The sequence below is a fragment of the Charadrius vociferus genome, unplaced genomic scaffold (assembly GCF_000708025.1).
Source record: "Charadrius vociferus isolate BGI_N301 unplaced genomic scaffold, ASM70802v2 scaffold355, whole genome shotgun sequence".
Classification (NCBI taxonomy): Eukaryota; Metazoa; Chordata; class Aves; order Charadriiformes; family Charadriidae; genus Charadrius; species Charadrius vociferus.
This window is the reverse complement of record NW_009648451.1, coordinates 904,110-921,765: the sequence shown is the minus strand read 5'-3', so window position 1 is coordinate 921,765 and position 17,656 is coordinate 904,110. Positions and strand designations below refer to the sequence as shown.

Below are 17,656 nucleotides of genomic sequence, written 5' to 3'. Positions count from 1 at the left end.
ACTAGTGTTATCAAAGAAGAATTTGCAACATAGAGCTTTACCATGGTACAAATTGTTTCTTCAGAAATCCAAAAAGGACTGACAGAATGATGAGAATTCTCAGCAGTTTTGATGAGAGTAAATCTGAAGTAGCGCTATTTTAATCAAATGACTCATGATATATTCAACACCAGAATGTCTGATATCACCACGAGAAATCCACTTAAAAGACAACGCTGCAAAAGCAATTCATTTGAATGGCAGTGTAGAGAAGGCACATAAGCTAACTGTAAGAATACCCTTATCTGATCATCTTATGAAAGATTTTAAATTATGGAAGACCTAAAATACTATCTAATACATACTATATATATACATACACACATATACATACACTAGCACAAACTATGTTAGACTGACCTTGCTGTTCATTAAGAGAAATAAAATAAAAATTTAAAGAAAAAAGCAATTATTATTTGCAGATCGATATGGATATCAGGCCTGTAAGATGAGTAAGAGATTTATACCAGCAATTTATACCAAATTTCCACTTAATTTGCGAGGCAGAAAAATATAATTGGGGATAAAACTTTACTTTCACTACAGCCTTTTTCATGAATACACATTCATAGTAATACACATCATAAGTAACAATTCAGCAAGTCATTAGAATATTCTAAAGTACACACTTACTGAAAGACAATGAATTAAAAATATAAAGTATTCTTTGCTTCTTTATTCCTTCTGTATAGATCAAGCACATTAAGCCACTGCATCATGCCAGCTAATTCTTACAGAGAAAGAGGCAAGCAATTCTTATTGTTTATAGCACACAGGATGGTTTATGCAGACTTCTAAATCCATCAAAACTTGACATTTGTATACAGTTTTAAAGCAATGTTTTCAGGTGTTAACATAAGCTACACCTCTTTCTTAAATTACTTTTTTTCTTTTACCTTCAGTGTAAGAATAATCATGAGATAACAACAGGAAAAGGCTCAGAGCTACAAAATATTTAATGATTTGAATAAATTCCACTGTATCCTTGCATGATATATGCCTAATAACCTCTTTCCTCTGCACTTATTATTGTTAAAATAGCCTTTAGATTTAATCTTCCTAAAGAATTTGGAGGCAGAACTCTCACCATGCAGGCATCTGTCCATATGAATTAAAATTTGGGATGTGGCGAAGTCAGAAAGACATATAGTTCCAGCAGCTAAAAACCAGTCTATGGGACCTGACGAGATGCATCCCAGAGTCCTGAGGGAATTGCCTGACATAGTTGCCAAGCCACTCCCCATGATATTTGAAAAGTCATGGCAGTCAGGTGAAGACCCCAGTGACTGGAAAAAGGGAAACCCATTTTTAAAAAGGGTAGAAAGGAGGACCCTGGGAACTACAAACCTGTCAGCCTCACCTCTGTGCCTGGGAGGATCATGAAACAGATCCTCCTTGAAGCTATGCTAAGGCACATGGAGGTGATTCGAGACAGCCTTGGCATCACCAACGGCTAGCTAGTCCTGCCTGACCAACCTAGTGACCTTCTGTGATGGACTGACTACATCAGTGGACAAGGGAAGAGCTACAGATGTCGTCTATCTGGACTTCTCTAAGGCCTCTGTCATGGTCCCCCACAACATCCCTCTCTCTAAATTGGAGAGATATGGATTTGATGTGTGAACTGTTCAGTGGATGAGAAATTGGTTGGCTTGTCACATCCACAGGGTACCAGTCAATGGCTCGATGTCCAGGTGGAGATCAATGACAAGTGGTGTCCCTCAGGGTTCCATATTGGGACCAGTACTGTTCAATGTCTTCAACAATGACAGACCGTGGGATCAACTGCAGCCTCAGCAAGTTTGCAGACGACACCAAGCTGACTGATGCAGCTGACACACCTGAGGGACAGAATGCTGTCCAGAGGGACCTGGAAAAGTTCGAGAAGCGGGCCTGTGTGAACCTTGGGTCAAAAAGGTCAAATGCAGGGTCCTGCACCTGGGCTGGGACAACCCCTGCTATCAACACAGGCTGGCAGATGAAGGAATTGTGAGCAGTCCTGCCAAGAAGAACTTGGGATACTGGTGGATGAAAAGCTCGACACGAGCCGACAATGTGTACCTGCAGCCCAGAAAGCCAACCGTATCCTGGGCTGCATCACAAGCATGGCCAGCAGGTTGAGAGATGTGATTCTGCCCCTCTGCTCTGCTCTTGTGAGACCTCACCTGGAGTACTGTGTCCAGCTCTGGAGCCCTCAGCACAGGAAAGACATGGAACTGTTAGAGCAGGTCCAGAGGAGGGTCACAAAAAGGATCAGAGGGCTGAAACACCTCTCCTATGACGACAGGCTGAAAGAATTGGGGTTGTTCAGCCTGGAGAAGAGACAAGGCTCTCGGGGGACCTTAGCGCAGCCTTTCAGTACTTAAAGGGGGTCTATAAGAAAGATGGGGACCGACTTTTTAACAGTGTCTGTAGCAACATGACAAGGGCTAATGGCTTTAAACTAAAAGAAGGAAGATTCAAACTAGATATAAGGAAGAAATTTTTTTACAATGAGGGTGGTGAAACAGTGGAACAGGCTGCCCAGTGAGGTGGCAGATGCCCCACCCCTGGAAACACTCAAGGTCAGGTTGGACAGGGCTCTGAGCAACCTGATCTAGAAGATGTCCCTGCTCATTGCAGGGGAGGTTGGACTAGATGACCTTTAAAGGTCCCTTCCAACCCAAACTATTCTATGTTTCTATGAATACAGAAGGCATGAAAGTATCTTCTGAACTTTTTCCTCATTTTTTCTGAGAGCAAGCCTGAGGACGACAACTGAAATGCAGATGAGTAGTTTCGTACAAGACAGCACAAGTTCTAAATGAGGTCTTACTCTTGCACAGCATCATTTAAGACAAGTCTGCAATAAAGCCTGCTAATCCAAATATTTCGACTTACATTATTGTGATTATAGACTGTTTTCTTTAGCTGCCTTCTCATTCCCCCAAGTAAACATATATTCTAGTAAAAAGAACTGAGAAATCAGAGTAGTCATACTCACTTCTCCAACCTCAATTCAAGTATGAGAACAAGAAGCTGCAGGCCTAAACAGGACCCCACAACTCATGACACACCACAGTTAAGATCTTGTAGAAAAATTTGCATGCAAACAGGTGGTTCGAGTCTTATGAAGTTTTTGAAAAATAATCTCTCTGCTATGGAAGTTGTGGGGAAAAAGGCAGGGTACATTGCACAGGAAAAACATACAGTCAGTAAGATAGCTAACTGAATGTACAGACCCAGACTTTTCACATGCAGCAGATACTGAGAGGTCTACAGCATTTGAGATGGTTTTCCATACTTAAGATGGAGTGCTTACACAATAATTCTTGTTATTGACAAGATAGCTCTAGAACTTCTTAAAAACTACGTTTTTACGAAGGGGTTTGTATGTTACTACACTAACAGCACCAGAGCCAATTTGTACAAGTTCTCTGTGGTTCTGTAACAGCAGGCCCAATACTCACAAAAAATTATTTCACAGTAGAAAATTTCAGGATCATCTTAGCCAAATGGCCAGTATCTTGCTTCAGTTTCTATTCTGTTCTGTCAAGTTAATGAAACGGACACAGAAACTCTTCTGACCGTAACAATTAGAAATACACTGAAGACGGCATTCAGAGCTGCACCAAAATTTTGGTGGATGATATTTAGAGAAGAAATGCCTTAACACAGGTATATCCTATTGTGAAATAATGTTCTTTCAGAAACCTCTTGCCAGAATGCCTACAAATGCCGTTCCAGGATACCCGAGGTATCCTTGGATGCCTAAAATTTGCAGGAATCTTTTAGTCAGTTCTTGAAATAGTCTGAAGTCTACCAAGACAGAAGATGTTTCTGGAGCAACATGACAACTAGAGCAGGATGAAGACAGACAGGCATGCTTCCTCAGCTTTTTCTTCACGCACACACACGCTCTCAATCCCATTGTCAACCTGTTGAAGTAGCCTTTTCTGAAAGGGATCACTCAAAAATTATCCTGTTAACCTAAGTGAATAGGATGGCTTTACACTATGAACCTAAGGACTACCTGCTATGACTAAGAGCATCCCATGTCAAGAGAAATTTGGCTAATCTCTTCATGAAGAAGAGTGGACCTGAAAGATAGCAATGAATGACAGACAACAATTTAACAGCAGCAAAAGGGGTATTTCAGAGGTAATGCCTAAAGGCATTAAGAGGAGGTCAGGCTACTATTAGTCTGAATTTGAAGGCTGACACTTATGAAACCACCAAAACTTACTTTGTATTCTAAATGCCACAGTTGTAACATTAAGGTGATCTCAGACTAATAGGAGTGGCAAGGGAAAAAAAAAAAAATCAGGTATGGGATCAGTTCTCATATACACACACACGTATAATTAAAATTAAAATCTGGCCAATGTTTCCATTAACAGGAGAGAAAGACATTCTCACGTAAATGTGTAATTATAAGCAATTTCATTTTTGTCAACCCCACTCAAACCAATACTGACCACTTCAGAAAAGCATAGCTGCTCCTACTTATGAATATGCAACATGTATCTATGATTAGTAAAACTTCCTTGCCTCTGCCACTAACTACTGGCATTTAACAGCAAGTGTTGAATTATTAAGCCTGTTAAATTTAAATTTTAAAACAATTACTTCAGAAACTGAAAAATATACTCTCGTGTGATTTAATAGCTTAATGAATTTATGAAATAATTTGTATGACAGCTAAATGTGAAAATGAAAAACCTCTGCTCCTTTCAGTGATGTAGCAACTTGTGAGCTGCTAGCGGTTAATGGCTGATAACACCCAAAATTTAGTATCTTAACTTATATCTTCTACAGACCTTGATCATAATCCACCTTCAAGATTATCCCAATCTACTCAACACTGCATCTTATGTTAATACTGACCCAAAAAAATGTGTAAACACACTAAGAATAAAAGCCATTACTTTTCATCTGTGTACGTGCCTCTGTGTGTGCCCCTTCAACAAAGGGGAAACGCAACTTTTTTTATTGGTTACAGTCAGCAATCCTACAACATCCTACAAATCAACATTGTGCTCAAATCTAAAATACAACAGTGAACATCTTCCATCTTAAAAAATACTGGGAATAGGACACAAGAAGAATAGTACAGCCAATGCCAATTCTACAAAATATAGTTAAAGAGTGGATCATCCTATTCAATAATGTACTAACATTACTGTTTTTTTTCCCAGAAATTCAAGAGCACAGTCTGAAAATTTAATGAAGTTACCAAGATCATACCTTAACTTAGATCAGATTTTTCACAAACTGTATTAATTGTCACCATCTCAAGCCATTTATTTTCCTTTCTTTTCTTTGAAAAAGGGCATCTTCAAAAGTGCTGTAAACTAGAACATGCGACCTTCAATTTTGCACAGTATTTATGAGAAAAATGTGAAGAAAATTATGCTATGCAATACAAAAGTGATATATCTTCCTAAAGAATGTTCCAATTATCAAAACCTCAGCTAGAAAACAAAACTATACTTAAGAGTAATGCTCCAACATTCAACTCGGAAAAACAGTGCATCTTACCCCCTGTTCCAAGAACTTTCAGGAGTTCAAAGTTTTCAATGCCAACTTTCTCTGCATGGCCTGTCAAATTTGCTGAAGGGGAAAAAAAAAATAAATCACATCAGATATGTAGTACACTGAAACATCATTCTGACATTTTACTACAGCTTCAGTAAAAACAAGTTAGCAGATGAATGAAATTAGCAACATTAAAAGGACATTCCAGTTGTATATTGTATTCTTTTAACTTGAAAAGCAAGGGAGAGCAATTTTCTTGCTGCTGTCAGTGTTCCTGGAGGTATAAAAACCACAGAATAATAACTGAAGCCCATCTGGCTTGTGTACACCGTCTTTCATCCCATCACTGGGCACCTCTGAAAAGAGACCCGTTCTACCTTGTCTGCAATCTCTAATCACACAGTTTTAGGCAGCAATCAGGTAATCCCTTAGTCCTAGCACCCTGAATACTCTCATGTTCTTGGATTATATGGTGCTTGGGATGACACAAGCAGAGCTCCAATAACTCTTCAGGCATTTAACATAGGATTACAAAACCTGTAAAGACTCTCCACTACTATCAAGTAGGAAAGATTTTTAATCTACATAACCAAGAAGTCTGGAAAAATCTAAGATGCTACAAAGTTGTTTCATTTGTTGGGGATTTTGGGAGTAGGGGGTTCTACATTTATACAAATCTATACCCTCACTATTTTTATTGTCTAACAGACATTTTTCTAAGCAAGAAAGTAAAGAGCCCTATTTAAAAAAGGAATTGTGGTAGATTGGTTTGTTGTTAGTTTGTGGGTTTTTTTCTTTTATAAGCTGGTAAAAGAAAGCCTTAAGCAGTTCCCATTTTTTCCATCTTTCATTCCTATCATAATACCATCCATCCATTTACATCAGTATGATTGCAGGCCTTTCAGCAAAGCTGCTCATTGAAATGATCCAGGTCAAAAGTAGTAAGGCAAAAAAGTAACTAAGTCTGATTATTCCTAACCAAGTTCAGTTCCCTGATCCACTTTGATAACCAGCGCATAAACAGTTTTACTAGAACAATTAAGGATGCAGCATCAAGCTGCATAAACTGGCATGGCTGCTGAAAGAATGTCTCTCAAACAGCAACTTCAGGCCAAACTGTATGTCTAAAGGCTAGTAAAAAAAAAAAAAGGGCTTAGGAAGATGTGCAAGAAGCTTTCAGTAGCAGCACCACAGATCCACAGATTTCAAATACAAAGATCTCTTAACCAAAAGAGAAAAACTCTGATAGGAGATGCCAACAGAAATTCTCATTTGGTTTGATATTTCTAAGAAACTTTATCAAGACAGTGTGCTTTCTGAATTAATTATTAAAATGTATAGTTAATCTTCATTCACAGAACTGCAGTAACTCAACAACTCAAGAACTTAAAGCTTCAGAAAGACATCTCTCTGCAAAGGAGGAACAAGTATAAAAAAATCCAAACGCTACATAAATGAAAATCAAATGCGTGACTTATTCCAACAATCCTAAGAATCTGTACACATACACAAATTGGATCTAATTGGGATAGGGTAACATCAGTGCTCTCATGCAAATCACTGATGAAATCTCATCTAAGATATTTTTTCAATTCTTATCATTCATTTTTATGAGGGATTAATCAAGCTTGGAATAAGTGAAGAGAGACCACTTAAAATTACTGGGAGATTAGAAAGTCTAAAAGAGCTTTCAGGATTTTTTCTTGTACAAAGAAAAGTACACATAACAATGATTTTTGCAAATCTGAGGGAATCTACAAGCTATCCTAATACTATGTGTAAAAAAATAAAAAATAAATCAAAACCACATAGCACAGTGAAATTATTATTAGAGAAATATTACTTTTGTGATCAGCTCCATTTTAATAACACGTATCAGGCAAGACAGTACCAGAACTATTAACAAATCAATGAGGCAATATGCACCACGAGTTGAACTGAAGCTTGCTGTACTGTTTTTATTGCAAATAGAAAAAATACTGTTGCTAGTGCTACTTCTCAGTCATTGCTGAAGTCACCCGTAAGGAAGATGCACTCATGTGCCCAGAAAGGAGTAACAGCAGGTAAGGCTAGACTGAGTTAGTGTCTATATAATTACAGTAAGTCATGTCACTGTCAGAAAGCAGTCTGCCTTGAAGCAATATTACATATTACTCTTCTTAACAAGTACTGAGAGTGGTACTCAATGTATACAGTTTCAAAACAGTGTCTTTCCTGCCAGGGACAGCAGGAGTCGGGGACTATCCTAAAGAGACCAGGGCTAGCGTATCCACAGTTTTAATGAAGCAGTGGATGTCACTGGAGAGATCAGGACATAGAACTTCCCTGGATACTAGCTGAGTAACTGCTGAATTCAGAGTGGGAAGAAATTTTTCTCTGAGAAATACACTGATTTGGACCTTCCGTTATGGAGTACTCTAGAAACGTTTTACCATCTCACATCCTTTAAGAGCTGTCAGCAGAAGGCTTTTCAATACAACACCCTTCTAGAAAGCAAAAGAGTCATTTAATCCTGCGCTATTCTTGGAACTGAATAGGAACACAGAGTGGAACACAGAAATGCTGCATCTCCAATAACATGCTGAAGATTTGTAGTGCTGACTATAGTTCTAAAAAGAGATTGAGTCCTAAACTCTATCCATTAATCTAAACTGCATGAACTCAATTTCATTTGCATTCCACATTCAATAACTTTAGTAAAGCCTTCCCCACCTTAATGAGGTTACACAGTAAAAAGCTGAGTGATACCTAGTTTGAATTATGTACTTGTTTCAATGTGAGCCATAACTTTGCACTATCCACTTAATCCCATTTTTACTTCCATTTAGCATGTTAAACTGCCTCATCCTAAAAAAAATTAAAATAGAAATTACATGTCTTGAAGGTTATTGTAATATTATTTTCAGAGTAAAAGGGGGAAACTACATCACAAATACGCATGTGATCACTATAAAATAAGTCCCACCTCATTCTTTTTGCATTATACTGAGGAAAAAAGCTATCTCACAAGATCGGATAGCTAAAAGGTGTTGCATAACACAGAGGTGTAAGAGGACACTCGAGACATACGAACTCTCTCTCAGAATTACTCCCTATAAAGCAAGAAGTAGAATTATCCTTAATAAAACAACAACAAAAAAAACAACAAACAAACAACAAACCAAAAACCCGTACACCAAACCTTCACAGCTGCAAGAAAAGATTACAATTCCCAGGAAGTGCTTCGCCCAGTGTTGCCACAGCTGGTGATGGCTTGCTCCAATAGTCTCAGTTGCTGTACTGAGTCCATCTCTGAAGTCATACCCCAAGAAAAGCAAGCTGAAGAGCTTGTGTCTGTGCCACATTCTTTCCAATGACACTGCTAGAGCAGTTCTTTGTCTTCATCTGCTGAAACCAGGCACAGCGTTTTTCAACATTCTAGCTGAGGTGCAGTTTCTCCAGAACAAAAGTCATTACACTGGCATTTCCTTCAACTTGCTTTCAGGAGCATAAATCCCCAACGATCAGTTATTCTATTCACCAGTCACTCCCAGGAACCCAAATGACCACTGCTGGAGGACCTTTCACAAGGAATGCTTTCTGCAATTACAAGACAACTGTTCCAAGTTTGAGAGGCGTTAAAGGATTGCAACAAGAAGGCCACTACTACTTCCACCACTGACAGAACAGTGAAAGGCTTCTCCCACACCACAGACATCACCATGCGAGGATTGGTATCAGAACCTGACCCAACAACTGCCTGTGCAACCTGCATGAAGACAACGTATCTGTCAAGAGTGCAACAGGATGAACATGCTAGCATCTAGCTAGCAGCACCTCTTGTAGTTAGTACCATAACATTTCAGTGTATGCAAAGATGTCACTCGGAAAACAGCAGCTATGGGAAAGCTCTTAATTTAAGAATTGAGCACAAGAAAAGCAGTTTTGGAAACAGAAAATTTACTTCTCCATACCCTTTTTCTCCAAATCTGTTGACACATCAGCTGAAGAGTACCAAGGAAGGGAACTAAGCTTGGACAGGAAGAAAGTACTGCCCAAGTCAACAGGATAAGAGTTTCTCCACAAATGACCTGAAGCTACACGTGACACAGCAGTATAAAGGATGGTGGTACATCATGAAAAGAAAGCAGTAAGCTGATGGCACCTTCTAGGAGACACGCTAACTGCATAGGTGCAGTTAGGAAAAGCTTCCATTTATAGATCTTCTATTGTAGTCCACAGTCATCAGCACTGGACTAGCATGGTAAGAAGGAGAGTATGCAACTGAGGGCAACAGCAAGATACAACAGATCAACCCAGAAACAAAAAACAAAAGCAAAGGCCAAAGCATCATGGCATCCATAAAAACAAACAGGAAGTAGTGGTACTGGTTGCAATTATCACCACTGAAGGCAAAAAAAAAAAGGCAAATATATCTAGAAATATTCCCACTGAGAAGACAAACCTCCACAGGCAGGGACACTAATGCATGGAGATCAGTATTGTCATTCTCAGCCCCCTGGAAGCAGGGCAGTCTATTTAACTCTGGGAACCAGAGCAAAGTATTTCTGCTTGATGGAGGATCTCCAGATGACCTAAGAGACATGACTGCTGGATGCACTATATCTGAACTTTGAGATGACAAAGTGTGAACTAAGAACTGTGCAAGCTTGTAGTGTGTAATGACCCTATTTGCTTTTAATTGTGCTTTTATGATCTTAAGAAATAACATTTCAACAGTGGCTATTCTCAAGTTAAAGTGTGCTGTGTCCTGTTTCTGGACTCTACTGCATATAGGTTTTGAAGCAGACAGATGAAACTAGAGCTTCCTCCACTGAACCAGATCAAGCAACCTTCGAAGACAAGCTCTGCCTGAAAGCCGCAACTTGTCTCTGCTATTCTCTGCAACATGACACAAGCTCTGCTGTTTTATTGAGCAGAGCAATGAACCTCAGACAACTTAAAGCAGAACAGAGAAAGCAAGAAGGAAAACAGGAGAGAAGCCATTCTGTAATATTTCAAACTATTAGGTGTCCAATGCCTTGCACCAAGATCAACTTGATCCTAACCTGTTACTTCAGAGAATGGCCCATCTCCACTCACCTAACAGATCTACTTTTTTTAAGTCACAGCAACAAAAGAACAGATGCTGGTTTTGAAGTTACATGAACACAAACTTGAGATTATCCTTTACCCAGAGTGGGTGTTTTTCCTTGAAATTAAGCAAAACTAGCATATTCCTTTCGGGGGGGGGGGGAAGACAGACATGACACGATGACAACGAACAGACACAACCAAAAAACCCACAAAGCCACCACATAACAGAAACCACACAACTATTGCTTGTTACACACCGAAGAAAACGCATGTAGGATGTTATACTGTTTTTCTGCTATATATGAAATTATACTTTGATTGTAACTGTTTACAGCAACTGAGAACTATTTGTGAATGGAAGTGAAAAATATTCCACAGTTCTTGAAATCTGACACATCATCACCAACTAGTAATTATCAGGTCCCTGAGCATGAGTACCACTTAATCAGGAAGGCGAACTATCTTACAAACTTAAAATGGAATTTAAAAAACATATCATCTCAAGGACTACCTGCATTTTTCTTAGGCCAAAAAAGAATTCAGAGCAAAAATAAAACGTGCAGACAGTTCTGAACTCATTTCAAAGAAGAGAAAATGCAGTTCGTGTTACTCTGAACTCTAGGATCACAACTAAGACAACTGGGGTGACAACTGTTCATTCTCTAAGCATACTTAGATGCTTAAGGAGAAGACCATCTGAACCAAAAAAAAATTTCAAGGTCTCACAAAGCTGCTGATCCCATTCTAGAAGGCCTGGAAGCTAAAACTTTGCACAGCCAAAGATGACAAAGACCTATGAAGTACAAGCTAAGCAGAATACAGTATGTGGAAATTCAGAAGCATGAAATGCTGTGGGGAACATGACAGGAAACAATCATTACCATTATGAAAATAGACTGAAGCTGCAGAAGACTATCCCACCAAAGTTACCATTTGTACATCAGAAGCTGAAATAAAAATAAAAGTGTGGACATCTGAGATTAATGATCCGGATCTACAGTAGGCAGAATTGGAAAATGCTCCATGTTAAGATCCACTTGCATCCATCAGCAGTAGCCCTTTTGCTATTACAGAGGCGATTTTGCTATGAGGTTTGTCATTGCTGTGAGATGAATCACTATGAGGTCACCAAGATTCAGCCTCGAAGCACCTCCACAGTTAGCTAGAAACTTAATGTGCAGTAACGCTATACATGACATAAAAGCCAAAAAAACTCCAAAATGTACTTAGGCAAGATGCTAATGAATAAAGTTGCTACAGATAATCTAATGCTGAACAGAGCTGAAACAGATCAAAATAACACATATCTAAAGACTGCGCATACCTTTTCAAACAAGAAATTATATCTAAGTACAAGGTATGAATCAACCCTGGTCTTCTCGATCATCAGAAATCAGTACAACACTTCAAAAAAACCCACACCACTTATTTCAAACACAGGCACTCTGGACACAATCTTAAAAGTAACAGAATGTAGATTAATTTATCAACAAAAAAGAACACCTGACAATTCAAATTTTGATGGAAGGTATTTACATATCAGTTTATGCAGACATTAACCAGGAAACTTGAGGAATTATCTTCAGAATTATCCTCTGTCAGGTAAAGCTTTTATAACCACCTGTCCAAGCCAGCATAAAATATTTACAGATGTCAACAAAAATTGGGACTAGGAAACAGTCACAATAGATCCCAAAGCAAAATACAAAAACAAATAAAGTGATTGTGTGTAAGGCGAGTCCTTCATAAACCAGGCGATCCACCTATCTACAGAATGAGTCAGAAGCAAAAAAAAATCTTAGCAGAGCTTGCACCTCATCATTAGGATTGTATAAGGATTAAAAAAAAGACTGGGAGAGAGAGAGAGAAAGAAAGAAAGAAGCAATGTTTATCATAAGGTAACAAATGATGCCAAGCAATGAAGGGGATCCAACAGAAATATTTACATGAAGAATAGAGCTGCAAATCACACCCTCAGATACCCAGGCTTCCTTGTAAGTTTAAGCTAGTCTGGCAGTGTTTTCTGAACTGCCTCCTGAATAAAATCCTGAAATGCATTAAATTGGCATATAAGTCTCCTAACCTTTTTGTGGAATCCAGCATGAGCTTTTAAACCATCATATTTAGATTACGCTGGAACAAAGCTAAACAGGCTGACAATGAAGATTGCGACTACTAGTCCTCATTTATATTAGCCAATTTATAGAGTATCACTGAAGCAATGAGAGCAATATGAGCAATGGTACAAGACCCTTTTACATATAATTTTAGCCAGGTTTGTTAGATTCCAAAGCCTGGGGAAAAAACCCCAAACAACAGATGCAGTCATTCTCCTCCTTCATAATCAAAGTTACCAGAAGATAAACAACAATAAACTCCTAGACTACAAAACATTTTTAAAAAGTATTGATTCTATAAAGAGTAAAATCCAGAGATTTACGTTGTATTAAGGATGACTCATAAACTTACTCTCTTAAAACACTCTCTATACTTGCCACAGAAATATGAGAACACACGATCCACATTTTTATTTTATATTTCTTTTAATGCTCAAAAGAGGAAAGTAGAAGTAAAAGAAATCCATACTTTGAAATATTCAATTATTACTATCTCCAGATCTCTAAAGAATATACAGAACTAGTACCTAGAGTCAAATAAAGAAAAAAAAAGTGTCTTACAGAAAATATAATTAAAAAGTACCTTTGAACATTCATAAGAAAGCTTCCTTTAAAAAATAAAAAACAATACTATAGAGGTGCCAGGTATAGCTCCATAGTGAAGGTTGAATACTCTGTTTAATGCATGATTCATCATGGGTTTTAGCTGTATGAATTTTCACAATGCCTTATGATGTAACGTGAACCTTACAGTTTACAAATAAATCCATTCTAGTTTAAATTCTCCTTCAAGAAGGGGTAACTAAGAATTTGCAATATTAAACCCTTCAAATAGGCCATGCATTTATTGTCTGAAGCCTTTTATAGCTTTGTACTGAATTATAAGGTCGACTATTTGACTCAAGTGGAAGTTCCAAATTCCTCTGCCTCTGGAGCCATGCAGCCCATTGCTACGTTGACTTCTGCACTATACACGCCTTTTTGCATGTCACATGTTACAGTCAGACAAATTCCAAACTAAAGCAAGTTTGTGATAGCATCAAAATGAATCCAGTATCCTCTTCAAAACAGACTTGCCAAAAGGACAAGAACAATGTCTTAAAGCAAAACAAACAACATATATACTGCCTATCACCCACACATTCATGGAATGCCTTACAAGTTCCCTTCAAGATCCCAGTTTTGCTAATCTCTGCCTCTCACTGGGCAAAGCAGGGAGTGCACATCCATGCTGTGAGATGGGCAACCTCCTACCTAGTCACATAAACTGGAGGTAGAGGATTATTTTTTTTTTTTTTTTTTTTTTTGCCAAAAACAAGAGCTATGACAGAAGCCAACGGGGGCTGGGAGGGTGGGGTTCACTGTAAGAGTTCAATTTCCTTCTTACCTTCCTACACCACAATTCTTTCCCTCTCTGCCCATATCCTTCCCAATCACACAACAATTTTTCTCTAATAGACTTTACATTTGCTATTCTTCAGTTATACAGCATTACCAGGAAACAGAAAAAGTGAAGAGGCAACGATATGCTTTTTTTCACTGTAAATAATACATAACTTTTTAGGTGTCAAAAAAGATTAGATGTTGTAATAAACTCTGAGGTTAGCCTTCAAAAAATAAAACCTTTTCCTTTACAAGATTCCAAAAACAGACACAGCAGAAAATTGTGTTTTCTTATTATTTTCACTGGAGAGCTTGAGTGAGAATCAGAGAAAGTTACCACTTCCTACCATCTGATCTTTGGCATATTTTTTTCTTCCACTTCCTGAAAAAAGAAGGCGATTCCACTTTCCCAAAAACTCATTTGCTTCGTAAAGTGAGAAAAGAAAGATGGCGACTACTCTAAAGTGGCTGAATTGTGAGATTCCTATTGAGGAAGAAATGGTTTGTGTGACAGGAAAAGGAGGCACAAAAAAAAAAAGTTCCTAAATATACTAGGAGAAAATCATTATTAACTGTGTCCTAAAAGTCACTGCTGCGTTTAATCTGCAATTAACCAACTGAAGGAACAATCACTGAAGCACAGTCATGCTTACAGTTTCCTGACATTCTGATGCTTTGCATCATTAAAATAAAATAGATATACACAGAGCAGTGCCCAGTAGTTGTAATACAGCAAATCACGTGGCATCTCATAGAGGCACTCAAGTGTTATGCACCACAGTTCCTTCCCTATCACAGACCCAATCTACATGCCTATGAAGTGATGTTCTTTCAGCAATTCCTTTTTGTCATGCAACAGAGGAGTTTCAGGGCCCTAAAAGTATGGGATATAGAGCTAAAATTAAGGTTGACCCTACATATCGAAGCCAGTACTGTAATTTCAAAGTCAAAGTTTAAAAGAAGTCAAACCATGGCATGATAGGGTTAACAATCAGCTGGGAGCCGTGTAGAAATAGCACTGCATATGCTCTAACTGTGCATTTTCATATTCTGCGATAGTTGCTTGAAGGTAACAACAATCATCTGTTTCATTCTTGAAGATACTCATTTCATCTTAAATTGAAATTTTACAGTATGTTCACTTACTCATTTGACCATAATCAATGCCTGAATCTAACTAGTTTAATTAGAGCAATTCCAAGACCCAAGTAATTGCAAATGCAAAGTGTAACTGTAGGTTCACCCGCATTTAGTTGATTTGAACACATAATTCTTTGTACTTTGAGTTTGTTATCAAGAGGTTCAAGCAGCAACTTCCACAATATGAAAATGAGACACTCCCTTCTCAAAGAAGCCACTATTTCTACCACAATAGTACATTCTTCCAAAGCACTGTACAGACTGACCTCTTTTTCATCTGCCGAGGGACAGCTACTTTCAATACGTAATTCTAAATCGTTCAATTAGTCACAGAGCTAGCAACATCAAAGAAACAACACAGAGAGGAGGGGAACACTTGAATCTAAACAAATCACGCATTAAAAGGATATTCATGGTATACAACCTCAGTATTTAAAAGCAATGAAGATCCTGTGGCTCCAACTCCAGTTCTTGCATGTCCCCTCACTCTCTTTCCCAAAATGAAGCAAAAGTAAATAATCATGCTGCACGCTTTAGAACTGTGGTGGGTTGACCCTAGCCAGCAGCTAGGCACCCACAGAGCCAGACCCAGTATTAAAAACTAAGAAAAATACCCAAAGTATGCTATAGATTCTTTATATATGTATATATCAACAGAAGCTGACTGCAATTTTTCTCCTTAAATTATCGTATCTCTGTGCATTGTGTAGGGACAAGTTCTGAAACAGGATCTTGATATGTCTTGCATAGCGATGACACTATTGACACCTTTAGAAGTAGGAGTCTCCCAGGAGTACATGACAGAGCAGCTCCCTCCTCCACCCTAATGCTCCAGAAATAGACAAGCCATTGCTAGAAAGCATTTTTCAGAAAGCAGTTTTCTAAATACTTAATAAGGAGAAGAGAATGAGAAGGAGAAAAGCAAGTGATTCCTATTAAGCTGAATTTCAGAAGCTTAAAAAGACACAAACAAGCTTGAGAATTTTTAAATTAAAAGCAAGCCTCAGTACTTCCTGAATCTAAAAATCTTTACGATCAGGATGAAAATTGCTTATTATGCTCTATTTGACAGCTCTTTGTCTAGTTTATATGAATGTGTTTATTCCTCAAACTATCTTTAAATAACTGTCTGACAGGGGCTATGCGCTGTCTCAACTTTTATAGAAAAAAACCTAGACATAGCTGGGTGAATATACAGAATAAATGTGTTCCACTACCCTTCCCCCTACCCCTTTTTCTCCTGCACACTGAAATCTAGCAACACCCAACGAGACAAGTATGCTTTCCACCAGCTCTCTTGGAGCTTCTTGAAAGAAGGAAACTACAGTCCCTTTGGTTTCTGCGTAGCTATCAGGAAGAGCGCTTTTTTTTTTTTAACGCTGCAGTGAGAGCTACGTTCCACTGGGGCACCTCCACTGAGCCCCTAGACCCGAGTGACAGGGGGACAGAAGGCTGAGCACGACCAAAGGGACCCAGCATCACCACCTGCCTTCCCCATCGGCCCATCAGAGAATATCAACTACATTAACCCAGGGGGTGGTTCCCCCAAACTTCTGGGATGAACAGCATCATATACTTACTTCTACTTCATCACGAAGAAAAAAGATGAAAGAAAAGGAATGAAGGACATCGGTTAATACCACCTCCATTGTTGATAAACACAGAGAATATACATCTTGATTATCTTTTAAAATCATTTCTAAATGAACAGTAAAATCTAGATTTACTGGAAACTTCTGAGAAGCAGAGTCTCTATTAAAAAAATATATAAATATCTTCCCCAACACAACAACCTACGACAGAGCATTTCTGCCGTATCTCAAAAGGTCACATATATTTCATGTGTTGAACTACTTCTCAAGAGGGTCTTCAAGTAACTACTGAGCTACAAGAAGATTCATAGACTAAAAAGCCAGATAACTCTGTGGTTACATGTTGGCACATTCCCCTCCCTACAATTCCGGCATTTCACCGAGGTCAGAGAAAAGCCGTCACATAAAACGACATCATTTAGGAGTGTAACAAACAGCTCCCCCCCTCTGACCCCAATACTGACATAGCCATAAAAGTCAAACACACAATTTAAAATTAGAAGAAGAAAAAAAAAAGTTAATTCTTATCTCCTTTAAAACCGTCAAAAGCGTCAAACACCACTGGGGAAGTGGGACAGGGGAGCCAAATACGCAGCAGAAGTCCAACCGAAATACTTTTTTCGGAAATAAAAGAAGGGGACGCCCCCGCCCCCATCTGACGCGCTCCTGCCCATGTCTTTCAGATCACCCACTTCCAACCCCCGACCCCCCGAGATTTCCCTACTGGTCCCGATCAACTCTCCTGAACCTCCTTCCTCACCACTTCTTCCCCACGTCCCGGCAGCCCGGGCC

At 38.7% G+C, this 17,656-nt stretch overlaps 1 protein-coding gene across 1 annotated transcript in view; it reads right to left on the bottom strand.

The window, feature by feature from the left end:
* The window catches only part of RPS6KA5 (ribosomal protein S6 kinase, 90kDa, polypeptide 5), a 68,275-nt gene extending 62,649 nt beyond the window's left edge, over positions 1-5,626 (bottom strand). Inside the window, exon 1 of the mRNA XM_009885593.1 lies at positions 5,560-5,626. The gene's annotated coding sequence lies outside the window, so the exon portion shown is untranslated. The remainder of the gene's footprint in view (positions 1-5,559) is intronic.
* Positions 5,627-17,656: the final 12,030 nt, after the last annotated feature.